This window comes from Rhinoderma darwinii, chromosome 4 (genome assembly GCF_050947455.1).
Source record: "Rhinoderma darwinii isolate aRhiDar2 chromosome 4, aRhiDar2.hap1, whole genome shotgun sequence".
Classification (NCBI taxonomy): domain Eukaryota; kingdom Metazoa; phylum Chordata; class Amphibia; order Anura; family Rhinodermatidae; genus Rhinoderma; species Rhinoderma darwinii.
In genome coordinates, this window is record NC_134690.1 from 373,574,676 (window position 1) to 373,589,997 (window position 15,322).

The following is a 15,322-nucleotide window of genomic DNA, read 5'->3' on the forward strand; positions in this document are numbered from 1 at the left end:
AATACACAACTTTTGGAATTCATCTCGCATGAATCACTCAAAATGGCGGCCACCATTTTACAAATCAGAAGCAGACAAGAAGACAGAAAAGGAGGATCACATGACCACATATTGGTTTGCAGGCAGTCCTCCCTCTAGAACACCCAATCATGAGGGGTATAGGTGTGAGTCACTGAAGATTTGGTGGATGACAGTCATATGAATCATAGCCACTATAAACAGCTCAATGAGGAAATGCTGCTGCTTTGTGGCTGGGGATACAGATAGGAGAGAGAGGACATCGACAGAGAGTGAGAGATAGTAAAACACAGAATACAGATAGTGTAAAGGATCTGCCAGACACAGCTTCTGTGTCGACGCCCGTGGTTAGTCAGTCTGCACCTGCTCCTAAGTCTGGTCGAGTGACCCCTCCTTCTACCAATCAGGCTGGGAGGTTGAGGAGTGGGAGAGCCTATCACAGCCTGGCCAGACGGAGCTAGCTCCCGCCCTCTGTCTATTTATACCTTCACTTCCTGCTCCTCCAGTGCCTGTGATTCTGTCTGTTTCCTGGCTCTGCTACTGCTGCTTGTACTTTTGTCCTCTGCTCCATATAGACTTTGGCTTACAGACTATTCTCCTGCTCTGCGTTTGGTACCTCGTACACTCCTGGTTTGACTCAGCTCGTTCACTACTCTCCTGCTCTGCGTTTGGTACCTCGTACACTCCTGGTTTGACTCGGCTCGTTCACTACTCTCCTGCTCTGCCTTTGGTACCTTGTACACTCCTGTTTGACTTGGCTCGTTCACTACTCTTGTTGCTCACGGTGTTGCTATGGGCAACTGCCCCGTTCCCCTAGCTTCTGTGTACCCTTGTCTGTTTGTCTGTCGTGCAGTTGTACGCCGTCGCCTAGGACGGGCCGTTGCAAGTAGGCAGGGACTGAGTGGCGGGTAGATTAGGGCTCACCTGTCTGTCTCCCTACCCCGGCATTACAGATAGATAGTGGATTAGTGTCAGAGAGTGTGTTTCATAAAGAGGAGAAGAAAATAGATAGTTAGAATTACAATAATTTGATTGAGAGATAGATTTTAGAGAGAGATAGGAGTCAGTCCATGCAGTGTGGTTTTAAACAGGTTGTTGTTATTACCGGCTACCATCCATTTACCGAAAGCCATATATCATACCTTCCAACTTACAAGTAATGCAAAGACGGACAACAGATGCAGTGGTCATTGCAAAATTTTCCCCTGTTAAGCCACCCCTCTAGCCCCACCCAATCCCCGCCCATACACACCCAGTTCAGCCCACACAGTATCATCCTCCCATAGTACCTCCCAACAGTATAATGCCCCCATAGAGCCCACACACACAAAGTATAATGCCCCAAAGTGGCCTACACACAGTAAAATGCCTCCATAGTGGCCTCCACACCATATAATACACCCATAGTTGGCCCCCGCACATCATAATGCCACATAGTGCCTGCCACACACAGTATAATGCCCCCAGAGTGCCCCCACATAGTATAATGCCTCCACACAGTATAATGCTCCCATAGTGCCTCACACAGTATAATGCCCAATAGTACCTCCCTTGCAGTATAATGCCGAATAGTGGCCCCCACACAGTGTAATGCCCAATAGTGTCTCCCACAAAGCATAATGCCCCATAGTGCCCCCACAAAATATAATGCCCCTATGGTGGCCTGCACATAATTATGATGCCCCCCTAGTGCCTCCACATAATTATAATGTCCCATAGTACACCCATAGGGGCTTCCACATAATTATAATGCCCCCATAGTGCCTCCACACAGTATAATGTCCCCATAGTGCCTCCACACAGTATAATGCCCCCATAGTGCCTCCACACAATATAATGCCCCCATTGTGTCTTCCACACTAGTGCCTCTGAGAACACAGATACAGTTAAAACCGGGACATACCACCGGCCACCCTGGATATGGGTAAATTTTGTCGCTTGTCCAAGTCACTCAGGTCCTTATGCTTACCCATTTTTCCTGTGTTTAACCCATACACTTCAAGTACTGACAGTTCACTTACCAGTGGCGGATTATCATATGGGCGGTTCGGGCTACCGCCCGGGGCCCGAGGCTCACAGGGGGCCCATAGCACATAGTCTTATAAAACTATTCAGCACACTAGCGCTCCTAAATGCCGCTGCGGAGATGGGGAGAAGGAGCAGGGAATTGGCCGGGATAGTGGTAGGTAGCAGGCGTTAAGCACGTATGCTAGTATTTAGGACACGCCTCTCAGACACTGTGGGCGCCGCCATTGAGTAACAGAAAATCACAAAGCTGGAAGAGAAGAGCAGGGCAGTCACCGTCGGTGAGGTTAGTGGTACTGGCTGCCGGTTTATCCTCCTGCCCAACTAACAGTAAAGTCATTGGCTGACGCTAAGTGGGGGATTATGCAGTAAGGGGGGGTCTAACCATCTGACAGCAGCTGGCTCTATGGGGGGGATAATAGTTTCCCCCCCTAGAGCGCTCTTCAGTCAGTTAGATGTTTTTATTTTTTTTTAATAAAAATGTGTGTTTGGTGCAACTTTGTAATGACATTTTATTAAAAAATATTTTTACTTTTTGAGATACAGCTGCTTTGTATCCTGTATCCGTCAGGTCAGCGGGACTGACGGGATCAGTGACACGGGTCCTGCACTAAATTATAATCTTAGATGTGATAGATTAGAGGTGGATCCTGCATGTCAGAGACACGCAGGACCCGTGTCACTGATCCCGTCAGTTCCGCTGACCTGACGGATACAGGATACAAAGCAGCTGTATCTCAAAAAGTTAAAATATCCTTTAATAAAATCAATCAATCACACTAATACACACACATATAATATATATATATATAAACGAAAGAAATCCCACAGCACTCTGATGGTTCCAAGAAGTATGTGATTTATTCAGTCAACAGCTGCAACGTTTCCGTCCTGCTATAGGACCTTTTTCAAGACTGAATAAATCACATACTTTTTGGAACCATCGGAGTGCTGTGGGATTTCTTTCGTTTATGCCTTATAATCCACGGATCTGGATTACCTGTTTGTACCCATTACCGTGTTGGAATCTGTCGCAGAGTGCTGCTCATCTCTACCTCTATATATATATATATATATATATATATATATATATATATATTATAATATAACGTTTATAAATGTGTATATAGCCTTTAAGTTATGGGCCTATTTTTTCTAATTATTTTAATATGTTCCCTAATGTAACAGTATTTATTCATGTTTTTACTTTTGTGAGGGCAGCCATCTTTATTAGCATCTGTTTATGTGTCTCTGCACGACACATACACAGGTGCTATACGCAGTGGCGGATCATCATTAGGGCGGTTCGCCCGAACCGCACAGGCCCACTCATGTCCGGTGGTGTCACTAGCACCGGAGGGGGCCCTGGTTCTAGCGACAGCCACATTCACTTGTATCTGTGTCCGCAGGACACAGATACAAATGAATACCATAGGCTGCAGGCTACGTTAGGCCTGCAGCCTATAAGGCACTGGGAAGAATCCCTGCGCAGGCCGCCTTGATGACGTCACTGCATCACGCTGGTCTGCACATGCGTCCCGCCTAGAGGATGTGTAGCACTCTGTCCGTCGCGGGAACAGGGCAAGGTAAGTACAATATATATTTTTTATCGTATATATATTTATTTATTTGGGGGGGTCCAGTGTAGCAGGGGGGGAACGATGTGTGGCAGTATATACAAGGGGGCAAAGCGCTGTGTGACACTGTATGCAAGGGGGGGAAGCGCTATGTGACACTGTATACAAGGGGGGAAGCTCTGTATGGCACTATATACAAGGGGGGAGCGCTGTGTGACACTACAAAATAAGGAGCTATATACAAGTGAGAAGCGCTGTGGGGAATTATATACAAGGGGGAGCGCTGTATGGCACTATATACAAGAGGGGAGCGCTGTGTTGCACTATATACAAGGTGGAGCGCTGTGTGGCACTATATACAAGGGGGAGCGCTGTGTGGCACTATATACAAGGGGGAGCGCTGTGTGGCACTATATACATGGGGGAGTGTTGTGTGGCACTATATACAACGGGGAGCGCTGTGTGGCACTATATACAAGGGGGAGCGCTGTGTGGCACAATATACAAGGGGGAGCGCTGTGTGGCACTATATACAAGGGGAGCGCTGTGTGGCACTATATACAAGGGGGAGCGCTGTGTGGCACTATATACAAGGTTGGGTGGGTGGCACTATATACAAGTGGGGTGACTGTGGCGCTATCTACAGGGGCTGTGTATGGAGCTATCTACATACACACAGGGGGCTTTACTTTACAGTGTTTGGTACAATTTTATTCAGGGGCGCAGTGTGTGGCACCATGATAATTTTATCTTAGTTTATAGGTGTGGAAATGTTGGAAAAGTGGGGAGCCGAAGACTTCTGAGTGGCAAATTGCAGAAATGGGTCGTGGCCGGGAGAAGTAGTCATGAAGTCTGGACTGGATGGAGAAGAAAAGAGGAAAAAAACTGCTAGAATCTGAGAAGTCGTCACCTGTGAGTCACTAGATTTATGGAGAATCTGTCACCTCTCCTGACATGATTGTTATAGGAAATTCTTGTATTTCACATAAAGACTTTGTGCCATCCAGGACTGATAGACAAATGCATGTTACCATTCCCCTTGTCAGGTGGATGTGTCCCTGCACAGTGTGATACTGTCAGTGATGGTTGGAGACTGTCAGTATGTAGGGACACGGCCCTGTGACACGGGAATCGTAACACCCATTTGTTAATGCTCGCACAAAAAGGTGGTGTTAATAGTAGATACGGTGCGGCGGTGGAGAAGGGGGGCCTATGTTTGGGTAACAGCCCAGAGCCTATGGTCTACTTAATCCGCCACTGTCACTTACTGCCTAATATATTCCACCCCTTGTCAGGTGCCATTGTAACAAGATAAAAAATGTTATCCACTTCACCTGTCACTAGTTTTAATGTTATAGCTGATAGGTGTATATACAAAGACATAGAGATCTTAAGGATAGCCAGCCACCTGGATTATCCTATCAAGTGTTCCCCTCTCATCAACCTGATGCGGAACTTGTATCTTCTAAATGTTATATTTATGTACCTAAATGACCCTGTGCTATTGTAAAGCTTTATTCAGATGTGAGTATTGTACTTATGTTTAAAGGAGTTATCTCATGAATAATTTTCATACCAAAAGTCCAGAAATGCTGTTTCTATCTGTTTTAAAGTAATCTGCAGTGTTTCTAGCATATATAAATACATTTCTCTTTTTTTTTTCCTTCCCTGTGTCCCCATTGGTGCTGCTGCTAATCTATACTACTGGGGGAGGGGCTCTGAGTTGTATCAGTCTCCTTCCCCCTCTGCCTGCTGACAATATAGTTCCTACTTCCCCTTCAGATAGGTAACATGGGAGTACTGAAGATATATACTGTGTTACTTCCACAGTATGCACTCCCTAAGAAAGCAATGCAAATATAATGACATAAAACAATAAAGACTGAGTAGGCATGTGCAGGGTTCATATCAGATGTCAGAATGCAGAGCTTTACAGTCCTAGCATGCTGAAAAGAAGGAGTCCTCTCAGCTATGCTGCCATGCTACTGCAGGGGATCTGCTCCTTCCCTGACAAGCAGGGCAGAAGGCTATTTCTATTGGCCGCTCTGCTGTGAATAGAGAATCAATATGCAAAGACCTGGTTGTGAGGTGAGTGAACATGCGTGTCCACCAGCACTGGGTTCATTAGGTGGACGTGTACATTGCTTTACACTTTAAACACCAAGTAGCGCCATAATATGTAAGTAAATATCAACCGCACTGGATGGTTGTTGTTGTTTTTTTTAACAGCATGCAAATGTCAAATTGTTCATTTTTTATGATCTATGGAATTAATATGAAATTTAATGGTGGGAAAATCCCTTTAACTATTCCGGATGTAACACTCGGACTGCCCCACTGTTCTTCTGGACCAGATTTACAGCTTCATAAATCTCTGTACGTTCAGTTCAGTAGAACTGTGGGGGGTCTGTCCGAGGATCCGGAAAACAGACAGTTAATCAACTGAGAAAATCAATTACCAACTGATGCATATTGGGAGAAATGACTTGTTGAATAAAGCAATGTGAAGAACAAATGTGAAAAGAGATGATTCAGAAGTGAATGGGGGTTGTTACTATTTTAAATCACTTGGTGATGTGTGTCTCTTTGTGACATCAGATCACTGGCTGACATATGTGGCTGTTGAATTAATGTACTTTGTTCCTGGAAGTGAGATAATTCTCCTACTGCGGGATCAGAGGGATTCTTCATATAGGCAGCAGCCGTCTGTGAATAGTGGGAATCAGTTTGTCATATATCCTGGAATTCTGATGAAGCAAAATAATAATAAAAAAGAGTAGAAATTGTTCATTAAAGAGGTTATCCCACCACAACTTATCACCTATCCACAAGATAGGTAATAAGCATTTGCTCACTTTGGGGCCCACCGCTGGGACCACTACCAATCAAAAGAACAGAGTTTCCGAGTCCCATAAATGAACAGAGCGGCGGTCGCACATGCGCGATGCCGCTCCATTCATTCTCTAAGGGCTGCCGGAGATAGCTAAGCGATGTATTCGGCTATCTCCAGCTGTCCCATAGCGAAAGAGTGAAGTGGCAGTGAGTGTGGCAAAAGCCGCTCCGTTCATTCACGGACTCCGGACCCCCATTCTCTTAATCTGTGGGGAGTACCAGCGGTAATACTCCAAGAGATCAAAAATGTATCTCCTATCCTGTGGATTGGTGATAAATTGTTGTGATGGGATAATCCCTTTAACCACTTAACGACCGGCGTATGGCCTTTTTACATTGGCCATTCGGAGTAGTTCTTCTGAAGTGCCGCCTTTTCACGTCGGCACTTCAGAAGAACTTTTCCCACATTGTGCGGGGAGCTGCTGAAGCCCGGGCTTTTGCTAACAGCCTCGGGCTCCAGGGCAATGATCGGAGACCACTAGAAGTGGTCTCCGATCATATTTAACCCCTTAGATCCGGCACTCAATAGCGAGCGCCGCATCTGATTGATTTTAGAGGAAGGGGGCTCCTTCTCTCACCCCACTGGCACCTCGCGTGCATCGCGGGGTGCCGATGGTTTCTATGACTGCCTGGGGCCCCCAGGTCTCCCTTTAGTGATTGCCTGTTAGGCTATGCCAGAGGCATGGCCTAATAGATGCCTGTCAGTTTTACACTGACAGGCAACAACACACTGCAATACAGAAGTATTGCAGTGTATTATAATAGCGATCAAAAGATCGCACAGTAATGTCCCCTAGTGAGACTAATAAAAAAGTTAAATAAAGTTTGAAATAAATAAATAAATGTCCCATGTAAAAAAACAAACACTTTTTCCCCTTACAAAATACTTTATTATGAAAAAAAGTAAAAAAGTTACTCATATTTGGTTTCGCCGCATCCATAACGAACCGAACTATAGAACGATTACATTATTTAACCCGCACGGTGAACGTCGTAAAAAATAAATTAAGAAACAATGCCAGAATTGCTGTATTCTGTTCGTCCCACCTTCAAATTTTTTTTATTAAAAGTGATCAAATAGTCGCATGTACTACAAAATTGTACCAATAAAAGCTATGAGTCGTCCAGGAAAAAAAAGCCCTCATACAGCTGCATCGGTCAAAATATAAAAAAGTTATGGCTCTTAAAATATGGCGACACAAAAACAAATAATTTTGAAAAAAAAGTGTTTTTACTGTGTAAAAGTAGGAAAACATAAAAAGCTGTATAAATTTAGTATCGCCGCAATCGTAACGACCCGCTGAATAAAGTTATTATGTTATTTATACCACACAGTAAACAGCGTAAAATTAAGACGCAAAAAAACTGGCGAAATGTCTATTTTTTTCAAGTACCCCACTAAAAAAGTTAATCAATAAATTATATGTACCCCAAAAATGGTGCTATTATAAAAACCAACTTGTTCTGCAAAAGAAAAGTCCTTATACTGCTATGTCGACGGAATAATAATGAATGCAACGATAGAAAAACTTAAAAAATTGCTTGGTCATTAAGGTTTAAAGAGGCTCTGTCACCAGATTATAAGTGCCCTATCTCCTACATAATGTGATCGGCGCTGTAATGTAGATAACAGCAGTGCTTTTTATTTAGAAAACTATCAATTTTGACCAAGTTATGACCTATTTTAGATATATGTTAATGACTTTCTTAATGCCCAACTGGGCGGTTTTTAGCTTTTGACCAAATGGGCGTTGTACAGAGGAGTGTATGATGCTGACCAATCAGTGAGCAATTTGGGTCATACACTTCTCTCCATTCATTTAGTCAGCACATAGTGATCTTGCGTTGTTCACGATGTGCTGTCACTTACTGACACATTAACGTTACTGAAGTGTCTAGAGAGTGAATAGACATTTCTTCCAGCCAGGAGTCGATGTCTATTCACAATCCCGACACTTCGGTAACGTTTGTGTGGGACTTAGGGCTTATTTAGACGAACGTGTAATACGTTCGTGCAGCGCGCGTGATTTTCACGCGCCTCGCACGGACCTATGTTAGTCTATAGGGCCGTGAAGACTGTCCGTGAGTTTCATGCAGCGGGTGTCCGCTGTGTAAAACACACGACATGTCCTTTATTTCTGCGTTTCTCGCGCATCACACACCCATTGAAGTCAATGGGTGCGTGAAAATCACGCGCAGAACACGTGCTTTTCTGTTTACAAACATACAGAGTGTCATAATGATGGCGGCTGCGCGAAAATCACGCAGCATATGGTGATGACACACGGAGCTGTTAAGTAACTTTTGCACACGCAAAACGCACACGCTCGTGTAAATCCGGCCTCAATGACAGCAAGCGTGATCTCGTTTGCGAGGTACTTATAATGTGGTGACAGACCCTCTTTAAAATACCTTCGGTATTAGGCCCCATGCACACAACCGTGTTCGGTCCGTGATATATGGTCCGCATATCGGCTGCATTTCCCGGACTGAACACAGTACAGGGAGCCGGGCTCCTAGCATCATAGTTATGTACGATGCCAGTAGTCACTGCTTCGCTGCGGAAATACCGTTCCGTGCTGAAAACATGATTACAGTACGGGACAGTTTTCCCGCACCGAGGCAGTGGCTCCTAGCATCGTACATAACTATGATGCTAGGAGCCCGGCTCCCTGTACTGTGTTCAGTCCGGGAATGCGGCCGACATGCGGACCATATATCACGGACCGAACACGGTTGTGTGCATGGGGCCTTAAGAGGTTAATGAATTATTTCTGCTGATTTTTACTTAATGTTTATTATTATTATTATTATGCTTTTTTGAATAGCACGTCTTCGTGAGGGGGGTGATGTTTGGAGCAGGCTCACCCATTGAGCCCTCTCCGTACGCAGCGGGTGTCATCTGCATATTACACAGCGATCGCGCTGTTCCTGGCCATTTAACCCCTCAGATGCTGCGATCAATCACAATCGCACCATCTAAGAAAGAGAGAGCTCCCCCTCAGACAGCTCATCGGCGCCCACGCAACAAGATCATGGGGTGCCGATGGTTGTCATGGCAGTCTAGGGACCTAATAAAGGCCCCCAGGACTGCCTTTCTTCATCTCCTCTGGCAGGGGTTTAACAGGAGCCTATAAAAAATACAATATACTGCAATACATTAGTATTGCAGTGTATTGTACCAGCGATCTAACGATCACTGGTTGAAGTCCCCTAGGGAGACTAATTCAATGTGTAAGAAAAGTTTCATAACGTTTTTGGTAGAGTCAAAAAAAAAATATTAAAAGTTAAAAAAAAAACTTTTCCCATTTTTCCTCTGAAGTAATGTCAAAAAATAAAAAAATATACAAAATTGGTATCGCTGCGTCCGTAAAAGTCCGAACTATTAGAATAAAGCATTATTTAATGCGCAAGGTGAAAGCAGTAACAAGAAGAAAATATAAAATGCCAGAATGACTGTTTTTTTTGTCACTTCATATCCCACAAAAAATGGAATCAAAAGTGATCAAAAAGTCTCATGTAGATCAAAATGGTACCAACAGAAACTACAGCTCAATCGACGGAAAAATAAAAAAGTTATGGCTCGAAGAATGTGGAATTAGTATCTTCTTTGTAAAAGTAGTAAAACATAAAAAATTCAAATAAAAAAAAATCGTATTGACCAGTAGAATAAATATAACATGACATTTTTACCGTACAGTGAAATTCATAAAAATGAAACCCCTCAAAAATTGAGGAATCACTGTTTTTTTCCTATTCCACCCCACAAAGAATTTATTTTCCAGTTTCCGAATACATTATATCGTACAATAAACGCCCATCATGTATGGTCCGATACCCTGCTACGTCCAGGCTTCAACTGGTCCCTCAAAAAAACAAGCCTTCATATGGCTTTATCGACGGAAAAATAAAAAAGTTATGTCTTTTGGAAGGTAGCGAGGAAAAAATGAAAATACAAAAATATGGCTGTAACGGGAAAGGGTAAAAGGGAACCTGTCACCAACATTTCACCTATTGAACGCTGGCTGCTGCTGTCAAAAGTTCATTGCCATTATCTCTCCTCATTCCTCATTGAATGCCAAAATCTCGTCTGAGATAGAGCGCATGCGCCCGTTATATATGGTCTGATACCCTTCCCTGCTTCGTCCGGGCCTCAAATATAGTTACTGCGCATGCTTAGGTGTCCCGTTGTGCGCACGCACCAGAACAGGACATCGATGCACAAGCGCGAGATTTAGTTTGTGCTGGAGGGAGGCGAGGATCTGTCAATTAAAAGTAAGGAGGTGAGATTAACTTGGAAATGCTTAAGGAATGAAGATATGACTCTTTTATGCTCTTTAGCATAGGGCACTACAACACTAAAAAATGGAATACTAAAGGTACAGAGACTACTTAGAAGATAATTATATGTTACATAAAAAGATATTGCAGGTTTAATAGGTGAAATGCTGGTGACAGGTTCCCTTTATGCGTTTTTACAGTGATTTGCCACGATTTTGCAAATTGGCAGCCGCACTGCAAAAAACGCAGCAAAACCGCACCTTGTAAATACACCCTAAAAGAACAAGGCTTAAAGGAGTTTTCCAGCCAGTAAAAACTGAGGGCCTATCCTCAAGGTAGGCTATCAATAGTTGATGGGTTGGGGTCCAACTACCAGGACCCTCGCCGATCAGCTGTTTCGAATGGGTTACAGCGGTCAGACGAGCGCTGCTTCCCCTTCATTCACTGTGAATCTTCGACACGCATTTAGCGCCGATCCACAAGTATTGCAGCCTTTTCTCCCATTGAAGTAAATGGGAGTAAAGGCTCGAATACCTGTGAATCACCGCTAAATGTCGAACATTAAAAATTACAACCCGTTCCGCAAAATAAAAGTACTGACTAGGCTATAGAATGTTTCATGTCAAACACATGCCTGGTGGTTGAGACGTTTGCTCTAAAATTTGTGATCGGAAGGCATGAAAACTTGCTGCACGTCCTCATTAGTCACAGGTTTTTAAAAAATAGAAATGGCTGGATAAGTACAATGTAGGGGAGATTTCCTGCATTCTGGTAAAGGAAATGACACAGGAAGCCATAATAAAATTGTGTATGTGCAGAGTAATAAACCAAATGATCCCTAGTGCAGCACAGCATTCCTGACTTGTCTGACCAAGGGTTGCAAAACTGATCAACTAAAACCAAAACAGAAAAGTTTCAATTTCGAGATTATACTAAAGTTCCACCTTAATACCATCATTATAAGCCGCAGCCATTTTTCAGATTTTCATTTTAGTTTATTCCTCTCCACCTTCGAAAAGCCATAACTTTTTTATTTTTCCGTCGATATAGTCCTATGAGGGCTTGATTTTTGCGGGACGAGTTGTAGTTTTTTGTAGCACAATTTATTGTGCCAAATAATATACTAGGAAACGGGGAAAAAAAATATTTGTGGGGTAGAAAATGAAAAAAACAGCGATTCCTCCATTTTTTTTTGCGCTTCGTTTTTTTTCACTGTGCAATTAAAACAACATGTTAACTTTATTCTGTGGGTTAATACGATTACGGCGATACCAAATATATATAGTTTTTTCTATATTTTACTACTTTTACAAGTAAAAACCTAAGTGTAAAAAATAAAATTTATTTTGCGTCGCCAAATTCCGAGAGCCACAACTTTTTTATTTTTCCATCAATTAAGTGGTATGAGGGCTTATTTTTTGCAGGATAAGCTGTAGTTTTTAATAATACCATTTTGGGGTACATGCAACGTTTTGATCAGTTTTTATTTAATTTTTTTGTGGGAGATGAGGTGACCAAAAAATAGAGATTCTGACATTTACATATTATTATTTTTTTACGGTGCACACCGTGCGGGTTAAATAATTATATATTGTAATAGTTCAGACTGTTACGGATGCGGCGATACCAATTATGTTTATTTATTTACTTTACTACTATGCTCTAGGGGGAAAATGGGAAAAGGTTTTTTTTTTTTACTTTTAATATATATATATATATATATATATATATATATATATATATATATATATTTTTACATAATAAAACAACTTTATTTAACTTTTAGTCCCCCTAGGGGACTTCAACCAGCGATCGTTAGATCACTTGCCCTATATACTGCAATACTAATGTATTGCAGTATATCGTGATTCTGACAGGCTTCTATTAAGCATTGCTGGGGGCACGATGAGTTGTTAGAGGGGGTCGCCCCTCTTTTTCTAACAATTTAAATGCCGTGGTCGCTATTGACCGCGCCATTTAACAAGTTAAAAAAACGAGATCGTGCTCGAGCGCGATCCCGCTCGTTACTCTGATGTGTCGGCTGTAACATACAGCCGACACTCGCATCGTATGGATCGCATCGCATCGTTCCATACTTCCCCTACTCGACTTAAGCGTATGGATACGTCAAATGTCGGGAAGGGGTTAAATGGTCACTAACCCTTCAACAAACTTTGCAACAATCAATAGTACAAGGCGAATATAAGAAACTTTGTAATATATCCTATTAGAGAAAAATGCCTTTTTCTCCACTTATCAAGCACTACTCCCTCTCGCCCCTGCCTCCTGCACTAATCATTCACTCTCAATTCACTAGTAAATCGGATTCTCAGGGCACTAAAGGATCAGGTTACAGCTGTCCATAGAAGTCTATGAGGAGGGGAGGAGGAGGGAGCAGCTGCATAGTGAGGTTCATATAATATTGCTGGTATTGAAAAAGTAGAAAAATCTAAATTTTATTAGATCACAACAAATATTAAAACTGTACACAGAGAATTCAAATCAGTATAACTGTATGGGCGACATATAGAATCATCCACATCAAATAACATCTCATATGTAAAGAGTTATATAACCATATCCAAAAAGAAGTTATGATGTGAAATGCCAAACATAATGGGTATGGAGTTCCTATTCTGGGACAATAAATCACAAGTACAACGTTTGCCAGAAAATGCATTTACCAAAGAAATGCAGAGATAAATATATCAATACATAGTAGTAAAAAGTGGGTTCTAATTGAATCCACAAGATGAGGAGGAAAGAGAGTGAAGGTATGAATCCTAAGTTAGTCTGCAGACCATACAGTGGAGAAACACAACATGGACTGGTGATGTGGACTATCGTATAGAGGGGAAAGCCTTCTACCCCCAATCAAAAAGATAGTGTCCCAAAGGTAATTAGAAACCAAGTGTCTTACCCATAGCGATGGTATGTCCTGTACACCCAGGATATGCCCGATGCGTGTTTCGTGTGGTTAGCTTTACCAAGGGGTACTACAGAGATGTTCATAACACAGTTAAATATGGTGCTAGATGAGTCAGGTAGTATTATATGGACCAATGAAGTACCTGGTCTATGGCACCTGTGAGCGATTTAAAAGATCGCAAGAACACGGTCCCAGGCCGTCAGAACTCTATTGTGCATGCGCCGCTCCCAGAACGTGTTACTAGGGAAACAGCGCAGAGACACACAAATGATGGCTGGAGCAGAGCCTCCGAAATTCTGGTCACGCTCCATGTGCAACCCTCAGGTAGTTCAATGTAATAAGGACAGAGGGATTGTATATACATAAAGATAATTGTCAGAGAGACCAATAAAGCGTGTAAAAGATCCACACTCCAACCCTAAAAAAAAAGAGCCTCCTCCTCAGTAAAAGCACCTTGTGGGAATTACACAAAAAATTACTTATAGAGGCTTTGTCACCACATTATAAGTGCCCTATCTTCTACATAATATGATCGGCGCTGTTACATAGTTACATAGTTAGTACGGCTGAAAAAAGACACATGTCCATCAAGTTCAACCAAGGGAAGGGAAAAGGGAAGGAAAAATTTCTACACATAGAAGCTAATATTTTTTTGTTCTAGGAAATTATCTAACCCTTTTTTAAAGCCATCTACTGTCCCTGCTGTGACCAGCTCCTGCGGTAGGCTATTCCATAAATTCACCGTTCTTACTGTAAAGAAGCCTTGTCGCCTCTGAAGCTTGAACCTTTTTTTCTCCAGACGGAGGGAGTGCCCCCTTGTTTTTTGAGCGGGTTTTACAAGGAACAGGATATCACCGTATTTTTTGTATGTGCCATTAATATATTTATATAAGTTAATCATGTCCCCCCTTAGTCGTCTTTTTTCAAGGCTAAATAGGTTTAATTCTTTCAATCTTTCCTCATAACTTAAATTCTCCATGCCCCTTATTAGCTTCGTTGCTCTTCTTTGTATTTTTTCCAACTCCAGGGCATCCTTTCTATGAACTGGAGCCCAGAACTGAACTGCATATTCTAGATGAGGCCTCACTAATGCTTTGTAAAGTGGTAATATTACATCCCTGTCCCGCGAGTCCATGCCTCTTTTAATACACGCCAATATCCTGCTGGCCTTTGAAGCAGCTGATTGACACTGCATGCTGTTATTGAGTTTATGATTTACAAGTACACCCAGATCCTTCTCAACAAGTGAATCCGCCAGTGTAGCGCCCCCTAGGACATATGATGCATGCAGGTTGTTGGTACCCAGATGCATAACTTTACATTTATCTACATTAAACTTCTTTTGCCAAGTGGACGCCCAAACACTTAGTTTGTTTAAATCTGCCTGTAATTCATGAACATCTTCCATAGTCTGAACTATATTACATAGCTTGGTGTCATCTGCAAAAATAGAAATAGTGCTATTAATCCCTTCCTCTATATCATTAATAAATAAGTTGAATAATAGTGGTCCCAGCACTGAACCCTGGGGTACACCACTTATAACCGGTGACCATTCAGAGAAGGAATCATTGACCACAACTCTCTGGATACGGTCCTT